General features: G+C 41.7%; 1 long non-coding RNA gene across 1 annotated transcript; it reads left to right on the top strand.

The window, feature by feature from the left end:
• The first annotated feature begins 1781 nt into the window (after nt 1-1781).
• Nucleotides 1782-10409, top strand: LOC306943376. Its single transcript, XR_013792393.1, has 3 exons — nt 1782-1905; nt 5404-5535; nt 8910-10409. It is a non-coding gene; the product is annotated as an uncharacterized lncRNA (long non-coding RNA).
• Nucleotides 10410-20499: the final 10090 nt, after the last annotated feature.

Raw genomic sequence — 20499 nt, forward strand, 5'->3', positions numbered from 1 at the left:
CTATCAATAAAGGCACAAAAACTATCATTATACAACAGGTCATTTCGAGGAAGCAGCCTGTTGAAACAGCCTTCTAAGTTCTAGCCATGGTTCAAATGAGCACCACGCCACACCTAATCAAAACAAAGAATTCAGCTGCTCTGTTTTCCCAGAGCGCAGCAAACTCGGTGGCTAGGCTAGCTAGTTTCTTGAGACATTTGTGGTCGTAGTGACTACCTCTGTCATTAAAAAAATATGTTTGTTTTTTTGCACGGTGGCACAGTTGGTAGTGCTGTCGCCTCACAGCTAGAAGGTCCTGGGGCCAGTGGGTGCTGGCGGCGTGTTTCCTCCTCCACGTCCACAGTGCCCATACCCGAGGCGGGGTTGGCGAAAGGGCCTTTCTGTGTGGAGTTTGCATGTTCTCCCCGTGTCCCCTAGGGTAGGTACCCTCTCAAAAACATCCTAAACTGCCTCCCCCTGGCCAGCCGGGGCGCCTGATGGAGGGGAAAGGAACTGGTTGGAATAACGTGTTCCTTCCACGCGTTAGGTGGTATAGGTGTATAACTGTATAGGTGTATAACTGTTGTATAATTGCAATATTACACTTGAGGGTGGGGTTTAACGCGATTAATGCCACTTCAGTGACTACGTCTCGTTCCTGACCGCATCACTGTCGTGGCAATAATCACGTTAAACCACACCCTCTCGTGTAATATTGCTTAAATAAAAGTAACTATCATAAGCCAAAAACAAATCATGAAAAAAAAAGAACCACCACTAAAGGCCTATATGCCCGGGCGCTGGACCGGGCCCCTGCCCAGGCTCCGTATATGGAGTAGACTCCCAGACTACATGCAGTAGGTCGATAAGATCAGCTTGATAAGTAACATACTGGTAATTATCGGTTGATTTTCACTCAAATCCGTTTGTTAAGTCGGTCAGACCCACGGTTGTCCAGAACTGCCACAAAAGCTAGGCCTCTGCCCGGGCTTTGGACAGGGCCCCTGCCCAGGCTCCATATATGGAGCTGGCTTGTTCTGACATCTCCTGCATAGACTCCATGTTTGGGCTTGCCTGACAAAGGACTCCAATACAAATAAATAAAAAATAATATATATATATATATATATATGGGATGTGTATATAAGGGATGTGCCGATGAGACATTTTGGCCGATATTGATATCCGATATAATTAAATGCTAAAAAACAACTAAAATCGGCCGATACTGATGTGTTTGCCGATTAATCTCCCATCACTATTCGCATTGCTTGCCTGTCATCAGGCCGCCGAGCAAGACTTACACTTAGCTGACACGTTGATCAAAATAACAATTCTTCTACATTCTCTAATTGTCTATACTTCTTGTAAATTAAGTAATGCAGATGTTTAACTTTTGATAGTGTAAAATGAAATGGGTCCATTTGGTTTAATTTTACACTCAAGAGTTGAAGATATGGGTTAAATATCTAATAAGACGCTTATTAGAAAAACATTTGGTTACCAACTCTCCACCATTTAGCTGGGGACCACCTGGAACTCCCTCAAGGACGGAGGACCACTGGTTGAAGACCACTGGTGTATGTAGCCTGGCTAATAAGCCAGACCGAATCATCCGTTGGCAAAAAAATAAATTGCCTGCCGGCGGATTACGCGACAGTGTGATTTGAGTCTGGTTTATTAGCCAGGCTAATGTATATGCGGCATAGTATTTCGCTGTAACATGGCTCCCCCTAGCGACCGTTTATGGTACGTGCACGCTCCAGCAGCAGCGCTAGTGCGCATGTGCACAACCCTATAGTGTGTTCGCCGGACTGTTGACACTTTAATAATAACAGTAAAACTAAAAGGTGTCTTTTGAAAACAGCTCGTTAAGCAGCAGGAGGACGTTTGTTTGTTAGCAGCTCAACCACTGAAACACAGCAGGTAAGATGGTGAACTGATTCACGTTGTGTCTTTACTTAGCTCTGTGCTTACAGCGAGTCTCTCTCACTGACGCCCTGCCGGACTCTCATCCACTGCTCACTGTCAGCTTTTCCCACTGCGTGCGAGGGTTTACAATTCCCCGAAAATAAACAAAACGACATAACTACTCACCGACACAAAGCCTGCTAGACCTTGGTAAAAGTCTATTCTCGAAGCTGGGAAGCGTCTCATGTCCCCAGCTTCTCTCTAAAATGCCCTTTGTGCCATTGTAATACAGCAATGTACCGGACAGAGTCATTTCTTCTACTACGGCATTTCCGGGTTTTGCCTGCGCCGATCATGGTTGGATTCATTTTATTTAATGACTAAAATAGTTCATTTTAGAGAGAAGCTGGGGACCTGAGACGCTTCCCAGCTTCGAGAATATACTTTTACCAAGGTCTAGCAGGCTTTGTGTCGGTGAGTAGTTACGTTGTTTGGTTTATTTTCGTGGAATTGTAAACCCTCGCACGCAGTGGGAAAAGCTGCTAGTGAGCAGTGGGTGGTAGTCCGGCAGGGCGTCAGACAGTGAGAGAGTCTCGCTGTAAGCACAGGACCAGGGCTAGTCTTAACTCTATTTATCTTTTATAATTGATTCATATTTTAAGATGGAACATATGATGAGTCGCATTTACTCTTATATCTGCTTGTTTGTTATGTGATCATAAACAACCAGTAGTTAATACTAGCTGAAATGTACTGTAATTCTGCAAACTGTTAATAAATTCTTCAATCAATCAATCAATAGCAGCATCAGTAATATACATTGTTTGGTATTTGGTTGCATCTTTGCAACCAACTCAACAATTGTTGATGCCACTAATATTAATGTAGGCTAGTATTGCAGTGGAGACAGACAGACAGACAGACAGAGAGTGGGAGTGAAATGGAGAGACAGGCAGGGGGGGGGGGGGGGGGGGGCAGAGAGGAAAACAGGAGAGAGAGAGAGAGAGATGGAACCTGTATTGTAACTACCATGACTAAATCAGCTAAAAGTAACTTTATCAATGATAAAGCAGAGGAAAACAAACAATCCTCGTGAGCTCTGGAAGCTAGGCAATCAACTATTCCCTCCACATTTCTCAGAGACTCAGCCATCTCTATAGCTCCAATTTTCACCCACATAGTAAACCTCTCCATCAAACAGGGACAGGTCCCCCAAGATTTCAAACTGGCCAAAGTAACCCCCTTGCACAAGAAACGGAGTAAATTAGACCCCGGCAACTACCGCCCTATTTCTATTCTAAGCTCCATCTCGAAAGTGATGGAAAAAATAGTCTATGAACAGGTTGAAAAGTATCTTGCCACAAATAAATGAATGTACGAGTTCCAAACTGGCTTCAGAACATCCCACTCCACTGACACATGCCTTCTCTATTTGAGCGACCACATCAAACATGAGGTGGATGCTGGCAAATACTGCGACATGGTCATGCTGGACCTCCAAAAGGCTTTTGACACCGTGTTTACGGTAGAATCTGCACCTGCCTCGCTGATAACAAACTATCTTTACACCTGGGAAAAACTGAATCCATTCTCTTTGGCATTTAGTAATCTCAGCAAGGCAAATGGCTTCTTGGTTAGAGTGGGTGACAATGTTAAGATAAACGTAAAGATGAAATTACCTACCTAGGTTCCATCCTGGAGGCTAATCTTTCCGGTGATAAAATGGCCACCAACGTAATCAAAAAAGTCAACCAAAGAACAAGATTCCTTTACAGGATCTCCTGGTCTCCTGGTCAACAAAAACACCTTGAAGACCTTAACAGGAGCCCTTGTACAAGGTTTCTTTGACTATGCATGCACCTCCTGGTACCACAGCACCTCAAAGGCCCTTAAAACTAGGCTCCAGACTTCCCAAAACAAACTGGTCAGGCTCCTACTTGGCCTCGCCCCCCGAACCCACCTCACCCCTGCCCACTTCGACAGGCTGGAATGGCTTAGGGTCGACAACAGAGTACAGCATCTTGCAATGGGTCTGGTCTACAAGATTCGATACACCACCAAGATACCCATGTACCTGTCTAGATACTTCCTTAATGTTAACAAAGTCCACACCCACAACACCAGAGGGAGTGCAATGAACGATGTACAACCCAGATTCGGCACAAACAAGGGGGGGGGGGGGGGGGGGGGGGTTGGGGGGAGAGGAAGAGGATATATGGACCAGAGCCTAGCTCTAATGCCGTTGCATTTAGAGTTACCGGTATGTCACTGTTGACCTCCGGCGCTCACATAAATGCAGACCAGCCTCTCGACTGTAGCGAAAATATAAAGAACGTTTTACCTACTCACCAATACAAAGACGGCTTGTGTTGAAAGCCTACTTTCCACGGTGGACGCACTCTGAGCCCCCCACCACACGTGTAAAATGCACTTTTTGGCCAGAATAGGACTTTCTTTTTTCACTGGAAGAAAAATACTTTTAGTTACTCCACTGTGCCCTCTACCGATATTGCCAAGAAAAAAACCCAAGATTTGTCCTTCCGGTGAAAACAATTTCTGGCTAAAATAAAGCAATAAGCCACGAGAGGTCTCAGGTTACCAGGTATTTTACAATGGCTGGGAGGCGTAGTTATGTTACAAACATATAACAATATTAACCTCATAAAACTATTAAATTCACAAAAGTAGCTACGCTTTGCGCCACCAGAGCGAGCCACACACTTCCTTGTTTTGCTCGGCAAGTAGGCTATGTGACGGGAGAATAGTGCTTGATGTCCCTACGGGGCTGCCTGGAGCCACATATTAACAGTCATATGAGTGTGGGCGGTGCTTACACGCCCGCACGGCCAGCGTGTGTAAGGCAATCGAGTGCTCCCCTTCCCCAGTACAGCTACAAGGCTGCAGGATGATACAAAGTGATTGAAGGTGTGGATTATCGGTGAAATTTACAACGGTCACGTGACGGTAACCAGCCAATCAGAATCAAGTATTGGGACTAGGCAGCGGTGGCCGAACGGATTGCGGAGCGGTCTTGATACCGGAAGGTCGCCAGTTCGAATCAGCGGTCCGACACGTTAAAATTACCACCGCTGAAGTGCCCTTGAACAAGGCATTGAACCACTACGATGAAATGTTCTATGAGCAGGGCCTGGCTGGAAACAAGTTATTGAGCTTAGCCCAGATACCCTGGGTAAATATAATAATCGTTTAATTTCATTTAATTTCACTAACCGTTTTAGAAAGGGCATTGTATACGTGTGGTGGGGGGCTCGGAGTGCGTCCATCTCTCTGCTCATCCGTAGCTTAGGGATCGGATTAATTTTGTGATCTTAAATTAAGCAAGATCTTTACGCAGACATATCGATTTCTTTATCTTCCCAAGATCCTGGTTCATATGTTGGAGAGTTGGGCTTAGGTCTTAGGTTACCTGGCTTCTGCAAATATTATTGTTATTAATATATTCTCCAGTAGGTCTCCAGTTATTAAAGTCCTTATTCACATGCTTCCTTTCAGACCAGTGTGTGGAGTCCAGACTGCAGGTGAAGATGAACTCTCCAGACTCAGCCAGGGACGTTTCTGTTAAACAGGAGGAACCTGAAGACATTTCTATTAAACAGGAGGAACCTGAAGACCACCCACAACTCGGTACGTATTTTCACTATAGGATCATCTTGGCAAAACATATCATGACAATTATAATATCCGGATATTGTAGGACCACAATGGAAACAAGTCCCCAGGACGTTATCCCTAAATGTTTTACTGTACGTACCTGTGTGCTATGTACATTGTTTCACTAATAAAGTATTTAATCAATGAATGGATTATGCAATAAAATAAAAAGAAAACATGCACCACATTGTTCTACAGAGTGGAAATAGAGCGTCGCAGTCCCGCCCCCCTACCATGGCCCAGGAAATGATTCCCCTTTCATGACGACGCCAGGCCCAGGAAATGATTCCCCAATGCATTTTTCCCATAGACATTTAAAAAAGTATTTATTTAAAGACGGTTACGCCGCGGACAAAGCCAACTCTTGTCGTGACAAATCATGACATTTTTTATGGGCCGAAACAAATAATTAGAAAGAAGAAACACTTTTTTTGTTGTTTTTCTTCTTTGAAATTATTTTGTTTGGTCCAAAATATTGTGTTTGTTGTCATGAGTTGTCACAACTCGAGTTGGCTTTGTCCGCGGCGTAACCGTCTTTAAATAAATACTTTTTGAAATGTCTATGGGAAAAATGCATTGGGAATCATTTCCTGGGCCCGGCGTCGTCATGAAAGGGGGCGGGACTGCGACGCTCTATAGGCCAAAGCATCTAGAACATGGTTTGTCTGTCACACAGCTCACGAAACAGAGCCACCTCCAGCCATGAAAGCCAGAAATGCCTGGTTATATTTTGGTAGCATGGGGGCATTTGAGAAGGACTGCTTGAACCTGGAACTCCCAATCTCAGAACAGAAATTCCAACCGATTTTAAAATAGTTTGTTAAAGGGGGAGAAGCAGGGACATTTCCCTTTAAAAATAATGATGCATATCTATCAAAGACCCCCAAAGATGTCCAGTTTTAGAAAAAATCAAAGACTTCGGCCTGGTTGAGGTTCAAAACAAAACACCCTCATAGCTAGAGTATAGCCTCTAGAGGGAGCCATTTCCCTGATGTTGCACGTAGGTGAACACAGCTCTTGGCTTGTCCATACATTGCGCAGCGCTGCTTGTTGCTACTGCGCACCACTTATAATGGTTGGTCTGTGGTTGGAAATGTACAGAAAAAACAGGCAGTACAACATTGTGCATAAAAGTGATATAGCCTAACGATTATTTGAGGCAACAAGAATAATGTATCGTCCATGTAGCCTAAACATGCTATGTTGAAATCTGCTCGTAATTATTTCATCCTTAGTGAAGAACTATGTCCATCGTGTAGAGCAGGGGTTCTCAACCCGTGGGTTGCGACCCCTCGGGGGATCGCAAAATTGAATTGCTGGAAAATGGAAATTAAGCTCTTGCAACTCGAAACACAAGAGCTGAGCATCATGATCATTATACACCTCACGTGAGGATGATCATGATGATATGAGCCGGGGAAATGCTACAGTCACCGACTGCCAGCAGTGCTGAACAGTGCTGAACATATAAATTGGCTAAAATAGCCTTTTTCAATGCATTCCTATGGGGTGACGTAGGCAAGTTCTTACGTGTGACATGCTGTTTTGGCTCGTCCCTCTCCGGTGCCATATCATTGTTCCGACCCCCCATTGTTCCGAAATTACTAACCCTAACCTAAACATAACTGCAAGCACGGGATGTTCGACAACCAGCAGCGTTGAAAATGAATTAATTAAAAAATATGTATTTTTGATCTATAAGGCCACACCTCATTTGAAAGAATATATTAAGAGTAGGCTATATGACAGCCTTTTAAAATGTTTATAGCCAATATTGGAATTTTACACGGCTGTGCTACCAAATAACTAATGACATCATGCCAGTCTGTTTGCACGAATCTGGGTCAAATCAATTAAGCAGCAGGAGCTGCCTATAAGCTCCCCTATTCTCAATATTAAATCAAAAAGATGTATGTTTATCATACCTTTTTTAATTTTGCACTAAAAAACATGCTCGACAGGAACTGTAACCAAGTAATGGCCGGTGCAAAAATAAATAACGGACTACTGCAAATAACGGCCTGGTTCCTTATAAGTTCCCGGGTCCGAATCGATTTTGCATATTAACCGCCTGGGCTACTATTTGGTAATATACGGTATGTACAGTACATGGAAGATGGAAAAATAGATTTACATTTTATGAATCTAGTGTTGTAGAGAGATGACTTCCGCACACCCGGCAGGCAACTTGGAGCAGGTGCGATGATGACGAGGCATATACAATGTGGAAAGGAGGGACACCCGCACACCGCCACTTGCTGGGTTCAGAGCGACCTTCCTCAGGATGGAGTCTCAAGCCTGAGGAAGGTCGCAAGACTGAAACGTTGCTTCTTATCCTTAAAGGAGAATTCCATACTAAAAGGCTTTCTTACCTTTCTTTGTAGTTGTTACGTCCAGGTGTTATTTTGTGCAAAAGCTCATTATTGGCTATTCCCCCTACCATAAGCCCTAAATGAATTGCATTGAATTGAATGGGAATTGAATGGGGCTATGGGGTGTTGTGCTAATTCACTTATTTCCATCGCTCAATTTATTTATTTTTTTATATATCCTCTCTTCATAATGTAAATAATATCCCAAGCGGCACACTTTACTACTTATTTCGATGGAAATAAGCGAATTAGCATAACACCCCATAGCCCCATTCAATGCAATTCATTGAGGGCTTATGGTAGGGGAAATAGCCAATAAGGAGTTTTTGCACAAAACAACACCTGGACCTCTTTGGTGGGGACGTAACGACGTCAAAGAAAGGTAAGAAAGCCTTCTAGCATGCAATTCTCCTTTAAATAAATGCTCTGAACCAAGCAAGTGGCGGTGTGCGGGTGTCCCTCCTTTCCACAATGAATCTAGTGTTGACCATAGATATATATAAAGTCTATATGGCTTAAGGCGGCGTTTCTGACGTCGTTCACCCGGCGGCCATCTTACTTCGGGGCTACAGTACAGTATGTTCAATGGCAGCTCAAACAAAAACAGTCATAACTCGCTCAAATCTTGACGGATTTACAAACGGGTTGGTTTATTACAAACGTTGTCAACGTGGCTATGATTCAGGACGCTTATCTGCTTAATTTTGTTTTTTTATATGAACGTCGTATAAAAGCATACAAGTATGCGGACGTCTGACGTTTATAACAAACCAAACGTTTGAAAATCGGTTGAAAATTGAGCAAGTTGTGGTTATTTAAAAGTACATGCCCCATAGACACAATGTTATGTGGCCCCGAGGTAAGATGGCCGCCATGTAGCAACGTCGCTCTCCATTGGCCAGAGCGCGGGTGAGCCATCTAGCTTTCTTATATATATCTATGGTGTTGACCATCATGTTATGTTTCTACTCCTAGACATCCCGCACATGGTTGTGTGTAAAGAGGAAGTTTCTCCTGAACAGCAGAGGAGTCCCAGTCTGCTCCAGGAGGAACCGGAGCCTCCACACGTTAAAGACTGCTCTGAAGTTGAAGTTGAACTTGAATCTGACACTGAAGTCACTGAAGACAGTGATGATTGGGGGGAGACAAGTGGAGGTGTGCACACTGGAGAAAAACCTTTCCACTGTAAACATTGTGACAAGAGTTTCAGTCAGTCAAGTCACCTGAACATACATCAGCGTATCCACACTGGAGAAAAACCTTTTAACTGTAAACATTGTGACAAGAGTTTCAGTCAGTCAGGTGACTTTAAGAAGCACCAGCGTATCCACACGGGAGAAAAACCTTTTCAGTGTGAACATTGTGACAAGAGTTTCAGTCTGTCAGGAAATCTGAGGACACACCAGCGTATCCACTCTGGAGATAAACCTTTTCAGTGTGAACATTGTGACAAGAGTTTCAGTCTGTCGGGAAATCTGAAGACACACCAGCGTGTCCACAATGGAGACAAACCCTTTCAGTGTGAACATTGTGACAAGAGTTTCAGCCTGTCACAAACCCTGAAGACACACCAGCGTGTCCACACAGGAGAAAAACCTTTCCATTGTACACATTGTGACATGAGTTTCAGCCAGTCGAGTAACCTGAAAAAACACCAGCGTATCCACACTGGAGATAAATGTCTTTAAATGTTATGATGAATTGAACAAGGTGGACCCTCTTGTAAACAAAGGCGGTGACACTTTACAATAACAACCTGTTATAAAGCATTTATAAACATTTATAAGCAGTTTGTAGATGAGTAACAGACTTTGTTGACATCCGTAAATGTTTACCTAAACATTTATAACTGTTTAAACATAATTTATACATTATTAGTAAGGTATTAGTAAGTAGTAAACTATTCATGAATAAGCCATTTATATACATTTGTATTTATTAATACATTATTTAACTAAAGTTATATAATATTTATAAGCTATTTGTAGATAAAGAACTAATGATTCATAAGCTATTTATATACATAGGTAAATCATTATAAAATGTATGATAACATTGTAGAACATTTAAAGGTATATTCAGTGATTTCACTTCATTCAAATATCACTTATTTTTTCTTTTTGTTTTGGATAATCCTCCCTACCATAGAGTGTGCTGACCATATAAGGAGTTCCTCCCTGTCCCCAGTGAGCCCCTGGGGTCAAAAAACCCTACTTTCAGTTTTGGTGGCGGGTGGCAAAGCCTTCATCCAATCAGGATGAGAGGGACTTTCCTCCAATCATGATCGAGTGGGGGCACATGCTGTTGGCCTGTAGCACTTCCCCCCACTGTAGAGTGTGTGCATGTGCACATTTTGTTACCGGGGCGGACTGGGTGGTTTTCCAAATCACCCAAATCACTGAATGCTCCTTTTAAGAATCTTTAAACATTGACATTCGTAAATGTTTGCTAAAGCTAAAACATTTATAACTAATGCTAAAAGAATGTATACGGTATTAGTAAGTTGTTTACTATTATAGATAAGCCATTTTGTAAACATTTGTAAATGATTATTAAAACATTTATAACTTTTTTTTAAATAAAAGATGAAAAAGTTGGTCACAAAAAAACCCATTGATAACGTATTGTATTTATTTATAAACTATTCTTGATTTTACACATCATTAAATAATGGGTAGGAATTAATTTTGTATGACTGTCTGTTATTGTGGCCTCCATGTTTGTTCATGTTTAACATATGCTTTGTCAAAGAAAGAAAAGAGGCCACACAGCTCGTAGTCACGATGCTAGAAACTTTATTGAACCGAGGTTTCGGCAAGCAGGTTGCCTCCTTCAGGGTATGACACAAAAGGGGTAAAACTACTATTTATAAAGATTGGGACAAAGGTGCACTCATCAGGGAGATCAATATAGAAAAATATGCAAACTATATTGAAATGTAACGGGTCACTCCGGTGACCCAGCCGGGGTGATCAAGTCCCGACTTGCGTCCCAGTAGCTACCCTCGATCAGTCCCATTAGGGACAAACCAGCGACACACAATCCGCTGCTCCAGAACTACTCTGCCGGTACTGGGGGGCCTGCCCGGCGGGTACCGGGCGGGCCATCCGGCGCGTGGAGGGACTAGGCACTGTGGGTTTACTCCTGGCCAGGCACCTCCTACGTCTCACCAGGTCCTCTCCTGCTCTCACCAGGGTCACCTGCAGGCCCTTTGCGTTGCACCAGATTCCCAGCACCAGACACTTCATTCGGGTGTGGTGGACTCCGCAGGCTCCACCGGCAAGGCAACAGTGGTGCCGCAGGCTCCACTTGCGGCTTGAATGGCCCTCCTAAAGGTCTCACGTGGGCTTTTTGGCGAACACAGGCTGGGGTGCTAACCCAAACTGCTTACCTGGGTGCCGTCACCAGACTATTCCCGGTTGTCACATAGTCTATTCCTATGAGTCACTATAAATAGAAAACTAAGAACTAAAAAACATCGCTAGGATGCAACTGTGACGTATCCTCAGTGATTTATATAGAAATGCTAAATAGTAAATAGCCTACATTAAAAAAGAATTATTAACATATGCTTTGTGACGCAGATCGGCTATTTTCAAATGCCAAAACGTATAGGGTTGAAGTGGTTAATGTATGTTTTCTAATCAAAATGTAATTCGCCAAAGTAACTAGTAACTAAAGTTTTCAAATAATTGTAGTAGAGTAAAAGTACACATTTTGGCTCCGAGATGTAGTGGAGTAGAAGTAAAAAAAGTACAAATACCTCAAAATTGTACTTAAAGCGCAAATAACATGCATTTTAAAACTGCTTTTAATATTTAATATCATATTGTCCATGTCCAAGTTATTTCTAATGGTGTCAGCCTCAATCACCACTCTGATATAACCAGTCCTTGTCATTTCTTTCTGGACTTTGAAAGCAGTTTTAGCTGCAGTACCACAATGTCCTGAGGTGGCGGGGGTGCTGATATGCAGATTATTCAATATTTGAGTCATTATAATACTGATGCTAGATAAAACCAGGCTTGTTTCCATTACATGCCAGCTTGGAAAATCAACAATGGTGGACATTGTAAACAAAGTGGAAATGCAAATTTGGAACTGAAGACTGAAGAAGAGGAGGAATTATACAAAGTAGGGTGACATTGATGACATCACGATGAGGACAAAATCAGCTGTTCCTGAGAGCAATTTCAGAGCTTGATTGTTCAAAATTGGTTATTTGTGGGGATAGAAAACTCATGGGAGCCCAAAAAACACAAAACAAATTGAAAAAGTTGAATTATATGTTATAGGTCATTTAAGTACAGTACTTAAGTAAAAGTACTTAGTTACTTTCCACCACTGTAAACTGATAGTGGGAATTATATAGGACCAGGTGTACATTATTATTATCTTTCCTATTTAACCAATTTAAAGATTGGTATGTGCTAATTAAGAGTTCACATTAGACCAAAGTAAAATACCTTTCTAGTGTAGTTACTGTATAGACAATAATTGAGAAATTACTATTTAGGAGGTACTGCAAACATTTTGAATAAAAAACTTTAATTGTGTAATTAATTAATTACTGAATAGGTAAAAGAATAATAAACGGCTGAAATTCTGTGTGGGTGGATATCTGACAGAAACAAATCAAATGCTTTTTGGTGGTTTGAAAGAACCGTGAGTGGCTAATGTGAGAGGCACAGTTTCCATTTTTCATACATTCTTTAAGTGAGAATTATAGGCTACTGTGCATATTGTAGATTGGCTATTTTTGTTTTTTGCACATTTCTGAATGTACATGTAACACTGTCCTGCCTATTCACATGCAAGGCAAAGTGTCACTCACAAAGCAACAATACAAAGCATTGGTGGTAGACTATAGCCAGCTTCTGCTGTGTATACAGAGTGCAACTCTCTGGAATGCTAACTTTGCTGTGTCACTTTTGTCCATGGAGCATCCATTTCAGTTTGAAATAGCCATGGGCCTCGGACGGCATACTATAGCATGGGCTATAGCCCATGGCCTCGGACAGCATACTATAGCATGCCGTTTTTCATCATTTTTAAGGATTTGGAAAAAAGACGAAAATCACTCCGAGACCATGGGCTATATATAGCCCATGGTCTCGGAGTGATTTTCGTCTTTTTTCCAAATCCTCGTTTTTCATCATTTTTGACGGCATACCTGTACATACCTGTACTATAGCATACAGTTTTTCATCATTTTTGAGGATAAAAATAAAGAAAGCCGAAAACCACTCAAACTACAAAACATTTAAAAGTAAAAAGTTCCAGCATGTGTCTCCACAGTAAGCTGAATTATAAAAAGTGTGAATGGAGTTTCTAGGTGAAAGTGATTCTTTGACTGCCAATAGCTGCCACAAACATTTCAAAAATTCCTTTTCAGGCAAACATGTCCACCGTAATATGAACCTAAATAGGGTTGAATGGGGTTTCTAGGTGTAAGTATGTAGGACTATAGTAGCATGCCAAAGTTTGTGCTATTACCATTGAGAATGCATTGGGCGTTTAAGTTAAATAACTCAGAAACTACAAAACATCTCAAAGAAAAAGTTCCAGCATGTGTGCCCACAGTAAGCTGAATTATAAAAAGTGTGAATGTAGTTTCTAGGTGAAAGGGATTTTTTGACTTCAAGGTCCATTTCTTTACCAACTGCACCATCACTACCTTATATCCTGACTGAGTGAGACTTCCGGGCGCTTTTATCTTCTTCTTTCTTCAAAGTAAAGTTTCAGAGTAAAGACCAGAGTGGGATTTGAACCCACAATGTCTGGATGATGTGGACAGCCACTTAACACATTGCGCTACCAGGCTGTCTGTGTTCTGTCATGGTTTCTCCTCTGTATTATCTGATTAACATCCACGATGACACTTAAAAGAAGACACCTTTGATGCACAGCAAACACCATTCAAATGCTCTGTATCCCAAGGCCCCATTTGAAAAGTGACAGCAAGAATGCATTGGGCGTTTAAGTTAAATAACTCAGAAACTACAAAACATTTCAAAGTAAAAAGTTCCAGCATGTGTGCCCACAGTAAGCTGAATTATACAAAGTGTGAATGGAGTTTCTAGGTGAAAGTGACTTTTTGACGTGCCATAGAGCTGCCATTGAGCCCCATTATAAATGTATCAAATTTGAAAGCACTATATTTCTAAAACTATGAAACATTTCAAAGATTCCTTTTCAGGCAAACATGTCCACTGTAAGATTAACCTAAATAGGTTGAAATGTGATCAAAAACGGCATGCTATAGTTTGTCCATGGTCTCGGAGTGATTTTCTTCTTTTTTTTCAAATCCTCAAAAATGATCAAAAACGGCATGCTATAGTATGCCGTTCGACATGGGCTATAGCCCATTGTCAAAAATGATGAAATACAAGGATTTAAAAAAAGACGAAAATCCCTCCGAGACCATGGGCTATAGTCCATGGTCTCGGAGTGATTTTCGTCTTTTTTTCGAATCCTCAAAAATGATGAAAAACGGCATGCTATAGTATGCCGTTTGAGATGGGCTATAGCCCATGGTCAAAAATGATGAAAAACAAGGATTTAAAAAAAGACGAAAATCACTCCGAGACCATGGGCTATAGCCCATGGTCTCGGAGTGATTTTTGTCTTTTTTTCAAATCCTCACAAATTATGCAAAACGGCATGCTATAGTATGCCGTTTGAGACCATGGGCTATAGCCCATCGTCTCGGAGTGATTTTCGTCTTTTTTTCAAATCCTAAAAAATGATGAAAAACGGAATGCTATAGTATGCTGTCCGATATGGGCTATAGCCCAAGGTCATAAATGATGAAAAACGAGGATTTGAAAAAAAGACGAAAATGACTCCGAGACGATGGGCTATAGCCCATGGTCTCGGAGTGATTTTCATCTTTTTTTCAAATCCTCAAATTATGCAAAACGGCATGCTATAGTATGCCGTTCGAGACCATGGGCTATAGCCCATCGTCTCGGAGTGATTTTCGTCTTTTTTACAAATCCTCAAAAATGATGCAAAACGGCATGCTATAGTATGCCGTTTGAGACCATGGGCTATAGCCCATCGTCTCGGAGTGATTTTCGTCTTTTTTTCAAATCCTCAAAAATGATGAAAAACGGCATGCTATAGTATGCTGTCCGATATGGGCTATAGCCCAAGGTCATAAATGATGAAAAACGAGGATTTGAAAAAAAGACGAAAATGACTCCGAGACGATGGGCTATAGCCCATGGTCTCGGAGTGATTTTCATCTTTTTTTCAAATCCTCAAAAATTATGCAAAACGGCATGCTATAGTATGCCGTTCGAGACCATGGGCTATAGCCCATCGTCTCGGAGTGATTTTCGTCTTTTTTTCAAATCCTCAAAAATGATGCAAAACGGCATGCTATAGTATGCCGTTCGAGACCATGGGCTATAGCCCATCGTCTCGGAGTGATTTTCGTCTTTATTTCAAATCCTCAAAATGATGAAAAACGGCATGCTATAGTATGCCGTCCGATATGGGCTATAGCCCATGGTCATAAATGATGAAAAACGAGGATTTGAAAAAAAGACGAAAATGACTCCGAGACGATGGGCTATAGCCCATGGTCTCGGAGTGATTTTCGTCTTTTTTTCAAATCCTCAAAAATGATGCAAAACGGCATGCTATAGTATGCCGTTCGAGACCATGGGCTATAGCCCATCGTCTCGGAGTGATTTTCGTTTTTTTTTTCAAATCCTCAAAAATGATGAAAAACGGCATGCTATAGTATGCCGTCCGATATGGGCTATAGCCCATGGTCATAAATGATGAAAAACGAGGATTTGAAAAAAAGACAAAAATCACTCCGAGACCATGGGCTATAGCCCATCGTCTCGGAGTGATTTTCGTCTTTTTTTCAAATCCTCAAAAATGATGCAAAACGGCATGCTATAGTATGCCGTTCGAGACTCGGAGTGATTTTCGTCTTTTTTTCAAATCCTCAAAAATGATGCAAAACGGCATGCTATAGTATGCCGTTCGAGACCATGGGCTATAGCCCATCGTCTCGGAGTGATTTTCGTCTTTTTTTCAAATCCTCAAAAATGATGAAAAACGGCATGCTATAGTATGCCGTCCGATATGGGCTATAGCCCATGGTCATAAATGATGAAAAACGTGGATTTGAAAAAAAGACAAAAATCACTCCGAGACCATGGGCTATAGCCCATCGTCTCGGAGTGATTTTCGTATTTTTTTCAAATCCTCAAAAATGATGCAAAACGGCATGCTATAGTATGCCGTCCGATATGGGCTATAGCCCATGGTCATAAATGATGAAAAACGAGGATTTGAAAAAAAGACAAAAATCACTCCGAGACCATGGGCTATAGCCCATCGTCTCGGAGTGATTTTCGTCTTTTTTTCAAATCCTCACAAATTATGCAAAACGGCATGCTATAGTATGCCGTTCGAGACCATGGGCTATAGCCCATCGTCTCGGAGTGATTTTCGTCTTTTTTTCAAATCCTCAAAAATGATGCAAAACGGCATGCTATAGTATGCCGTTCGAGACCATGGGCTATAGCCCATCGTCTCGGAGTGATTTTCGTCTTTTTTTCAAATCCTCAAAAATTATGAAAAACGGCATGCTATAGTATGCCGTCCGATATGGGCTATAGCCCATGGTCATAAATGATGAAAAACGAGGATTTGAAAAAAAGACGAAAATGACTCCGAGACGATGGGCTATAGCCCATGGTCTCGGAGTGATTTTCGTCTTTTTTTCAAATCCTCAAAAATGATGCAAAACGGCATGCTATAGTATGCCGTTCGAGACCATGGGCTATAGCCCATCGTCTCGGAGTGATTTTCGTCTTTTTTTCAAATCCTCAAAAATGATGAAAAACGGCATGCTATAGTATGCCGTTCGAGACCATGGGCTATAGCCCATCGTCTCGGAGTGATTTTCGTCTTTTTTTCAAATCCTCAAAAATGATGAAAAACGGCATGCTATAGTATGCCGTCCGATATGGGCTTTAGCCCATGGTCATAAATGATGAAAAACGAAGATTTGAAAAAAAGACAAAAATCACTCCGAGACCATGGGCTATAGCCCATCGTCTCGGAGTCATTTTCGTCTTTTTTTCAAATCCTCAAAAATGATGCAAAACGGCATGCTATAGTATGCCATTCGAGACCATGGGCTATAGCCCATCGTCTCAGAGTGATTTTCGTCTTTTTTTCAAATCCTCAAAAATGATGAAAAACGGCATGCTATAGTATGCCGTCCGATATGGGCTATAGCCCATGGTCATAAATGATGAAAAACGAGGATTTGAAAAAAAGACGAAAATGACTCCGAGACGATGGGCTATAGCCCATGGTCTCGGAGTGATTTTCGTCTTTTTTTCAAATCCTCAAAAATGATGCAAAACGGCATGCTATAGTATGCCGTTCGAGACCATGGGCTATAGCCCATCGTCTCGGAGTGATTTTCGTCTTTTTTTCAAATCCTCAAAAATGATGAAAAACGGCATGCTATAGTATGCCGTCCGATATGGGCTATAGCCCATGGTCATAAATGATGAAAAACGAGGATTTGAAAAAAAGACAAAAATCACTCCGAGACCATGGGCTATAGCCCATCGTCTCGGAGTCATTTTCGTCTTTTTTTCAAATCCTCAAAAATGATGCAAAACGGCATGCTATAGTATGCCATTCGAGACCATGGGCTATAGCCCATCGTCTCGGAGTCATTTTCGTCTTTTTTTCAAATCCTCAAAAATGATGCAAAACGGCATGCTATAGTATGCCGTTCGAGACCATGGGCTATAGCCCATCGTCTCGGAGTGATTTTCGTCTTTTTTTCAAATCCTCAAAAATGATGAAAAACGGCATGCTATAGTATGCCGTCCGATATGGGCTATAGCCCATGGTCATAAATGATGAAAAACGAGGATTTGAAAAAAAGACAAAAATCACTCCGAGACCATGGGCTATAGCCCATGGTCTCGGAGTGATTTTCGTCTTTTTTTCAAATCCTCACAAATTATGCAAAACGGCATGCTATAGTATGCCGTTTGAGACCATGGGCTATAGCCCATCGTCTCGGAGTGATTTTCGTCTTTTTTTCAAATCCTCAAAAATGATGCAAAACGGCATGCTATAGTATGCCGTTCGAGACCATGGGCTATAGCCCATCGTCTCGGAGTGATTTTCGTCTTTTTTTCAAATCCTCAAAAATGATGAAAAACGGCATGCTATAGTATGCCGTCCGATATGGGCTATAGCCCATGGTCATAAATGATGAAAAACGAGGATTTGAAAAAAAGACGAAAATGACTCCGAGACGATGGGCTATAGCCCATGGTCTCGGAGTGATTTTCGTCTTTTTTTCAAATCCTCAAAAATGATGCAAAACGGCATGCTATAGTATGCCGTTCGAGACCATGGGCTATAGCCCATCGTCTCGGAGTGATTTTCGTCTTTTTTTCAAATCCTCAAAAATGATGAAAAACGGCATGCTATAGTATGCCGTTCGAGACCATGGGCTATAGCCCATCGTCTCGGAGTGATTTTCGTCTTTTTTTCAAATCCTCAAAAATGATGAAAAACGGCATGCTATAGTATGCCGTCCGATATGGGCTTTAGCCCATGGTCATAAATGATGAAAAACGAAGATTTGAAAAAAAGACAAAAATCACTCCGAGACCATGGGCTATAGCCCATCGTCTCGGAGTCATTTTCGTCTTTTTTTCAAATCCTCAAAAATGATGCAAAACGGCATGCTATAGTATGCCATTCGAGACCATGGGCTATAGCCCATCGTCTCAGAGTGATTTTCGACTTTTTTTCAAATCCTCAAAAATGATGAAAAACGGCATGCTATAGTATGCCGTCCGATATGGGCTATAGCCCATGGTCATAAATGATGAAAAACGAGGATTTGAAAAAAAGACGAAAATGACTCCGAGACGATGGGCTATAGCCCATGGTCTCGGAGTGATTTTCGTCTTTTTTTCAAATCCTCAAAAATGATGCAAAACGGCATGCTATAGTATGCCGTTCGAGACCATGGGCTATAGCCCATCGTCTCGGAGTGATTTTCGTCTTTTTTTCAAATCCTCAAAAATGATGAAAAACGGCATGCTATAGTATGCCGTCCGATATGGGCTATAGCCCATGGTCATAAATGATGAAAAACGAGGATTTGAAAAAAAGACAAAAATCACTCCGAGACCATGGGCTATAGCCCATCGTCTCGGAGTCATTTTCGTCTTTTTTTCAAATCCTCAAAAATGATGCAAAACGGCATGCTATAGTATGCCATTCGAGACCATGGGCTATAGCCCATCGTCTCGGAGTCATTTTCGTCTTTTTTTCAAATCCTCAAAAATGATGCAAAACGGCATGCTATAGTATGCCGTTTGAGACCATGGGCTATAGCCCATCGTCTCGGAGTGATTTTCGTCTTTTTTTCAAATCCTAAAAAATGATGAAAAACGGAATGCTATAGTATGCTGTCCGATATGGGCTATAGCCCAAGGTCATAAATGATGAAAAACGAGGATTTGAAAAAAAGACGAAAATGACTCCGAGACGATGGGCTATAGCCCATGGTCTCGGAGTGATTTTCATCTTTTTTTCAAATCCTCAAATTATGCAAAACGGCATGCTATAGTATGCCGTTCGAGACCATGGGCTATAGCCCATCGTCTCGGAGTGATTTTCGTCTTTTTTTCAAATCCTCAAAAATGATGCAAAACGGCATGCTATAGTATGCCGTTTGAGACCATGGGCTATAGCCCATCGTCTCGGAGTGATTTTCGTCTTTTTTTCAAATCCTCAAAAATGATGAAAAACGGCATGCTATAGTATGCTGTCCGATATGGGCTATAGCCCAAGGTCATAAATGATGAAAAACGAGGATTTGAAAAAAAGACGAAAATGACTCCGAGACGATGGGCTATAGCCCATGGTCTCGGAGTGATTTTCATCTTTTTTTCAAATCCTCAAAAATTATGCAAAACGGCATGCTATAGTATGCCGTTCGAGACCATGGGCTATAGCCCATCGTCTCGGAGTGATTTTCGTCTTTTTTTCAAATCCTCAAAAATGATGCAAAACGGCATGCTATAGTATGCCGTTCGAGACCATGGGCTATAGCCCATCGTCTCGGAGTGATTTTCGTCTTTATTTCAAATCCTCAAAATGATGAAAAACGGCATGCTATAGTATGCCGTCCGATATGGGCTATAGCCCATGGTCATAAATGATGAAAAACGAGGATTTGAAAAAAAGACGAAAATGACTCCGAGACGATGGGCTATAGCCCATCGTCTCGGAGTGATTTTCGTCTTTTTTTCAAATCCTCAAAAATGATGCAAAACGGCATGCTATAGTATGCCGTTCGAGACCATGGGCTATAGCCCATCGTCTCGGAGTGATTTTCGTCTTTTTTTCAAATCCTCAAAAATGATGAAAAACGGCATGCTATAGTATGCCGTCCGATATGGGCTATAGCCCATGGTCATAAATGATGAAAAACGAGGATTTGAAAAAAAGACAAAAATCACTCCGAGACCATGGGCTATAGCCC

The sequence above is a fragment of the Electrona antarctica genome, assembly GCF_951216825.1.
Source record: "Electrona antarctica genome assembly, chromosome: 19".
Lineage (NCBI taxonomy): Eukaryota > Metazoa > Chordata > Actinopteri > Myctophiformes > Myctophidae > Electrona > Electrona antarctica.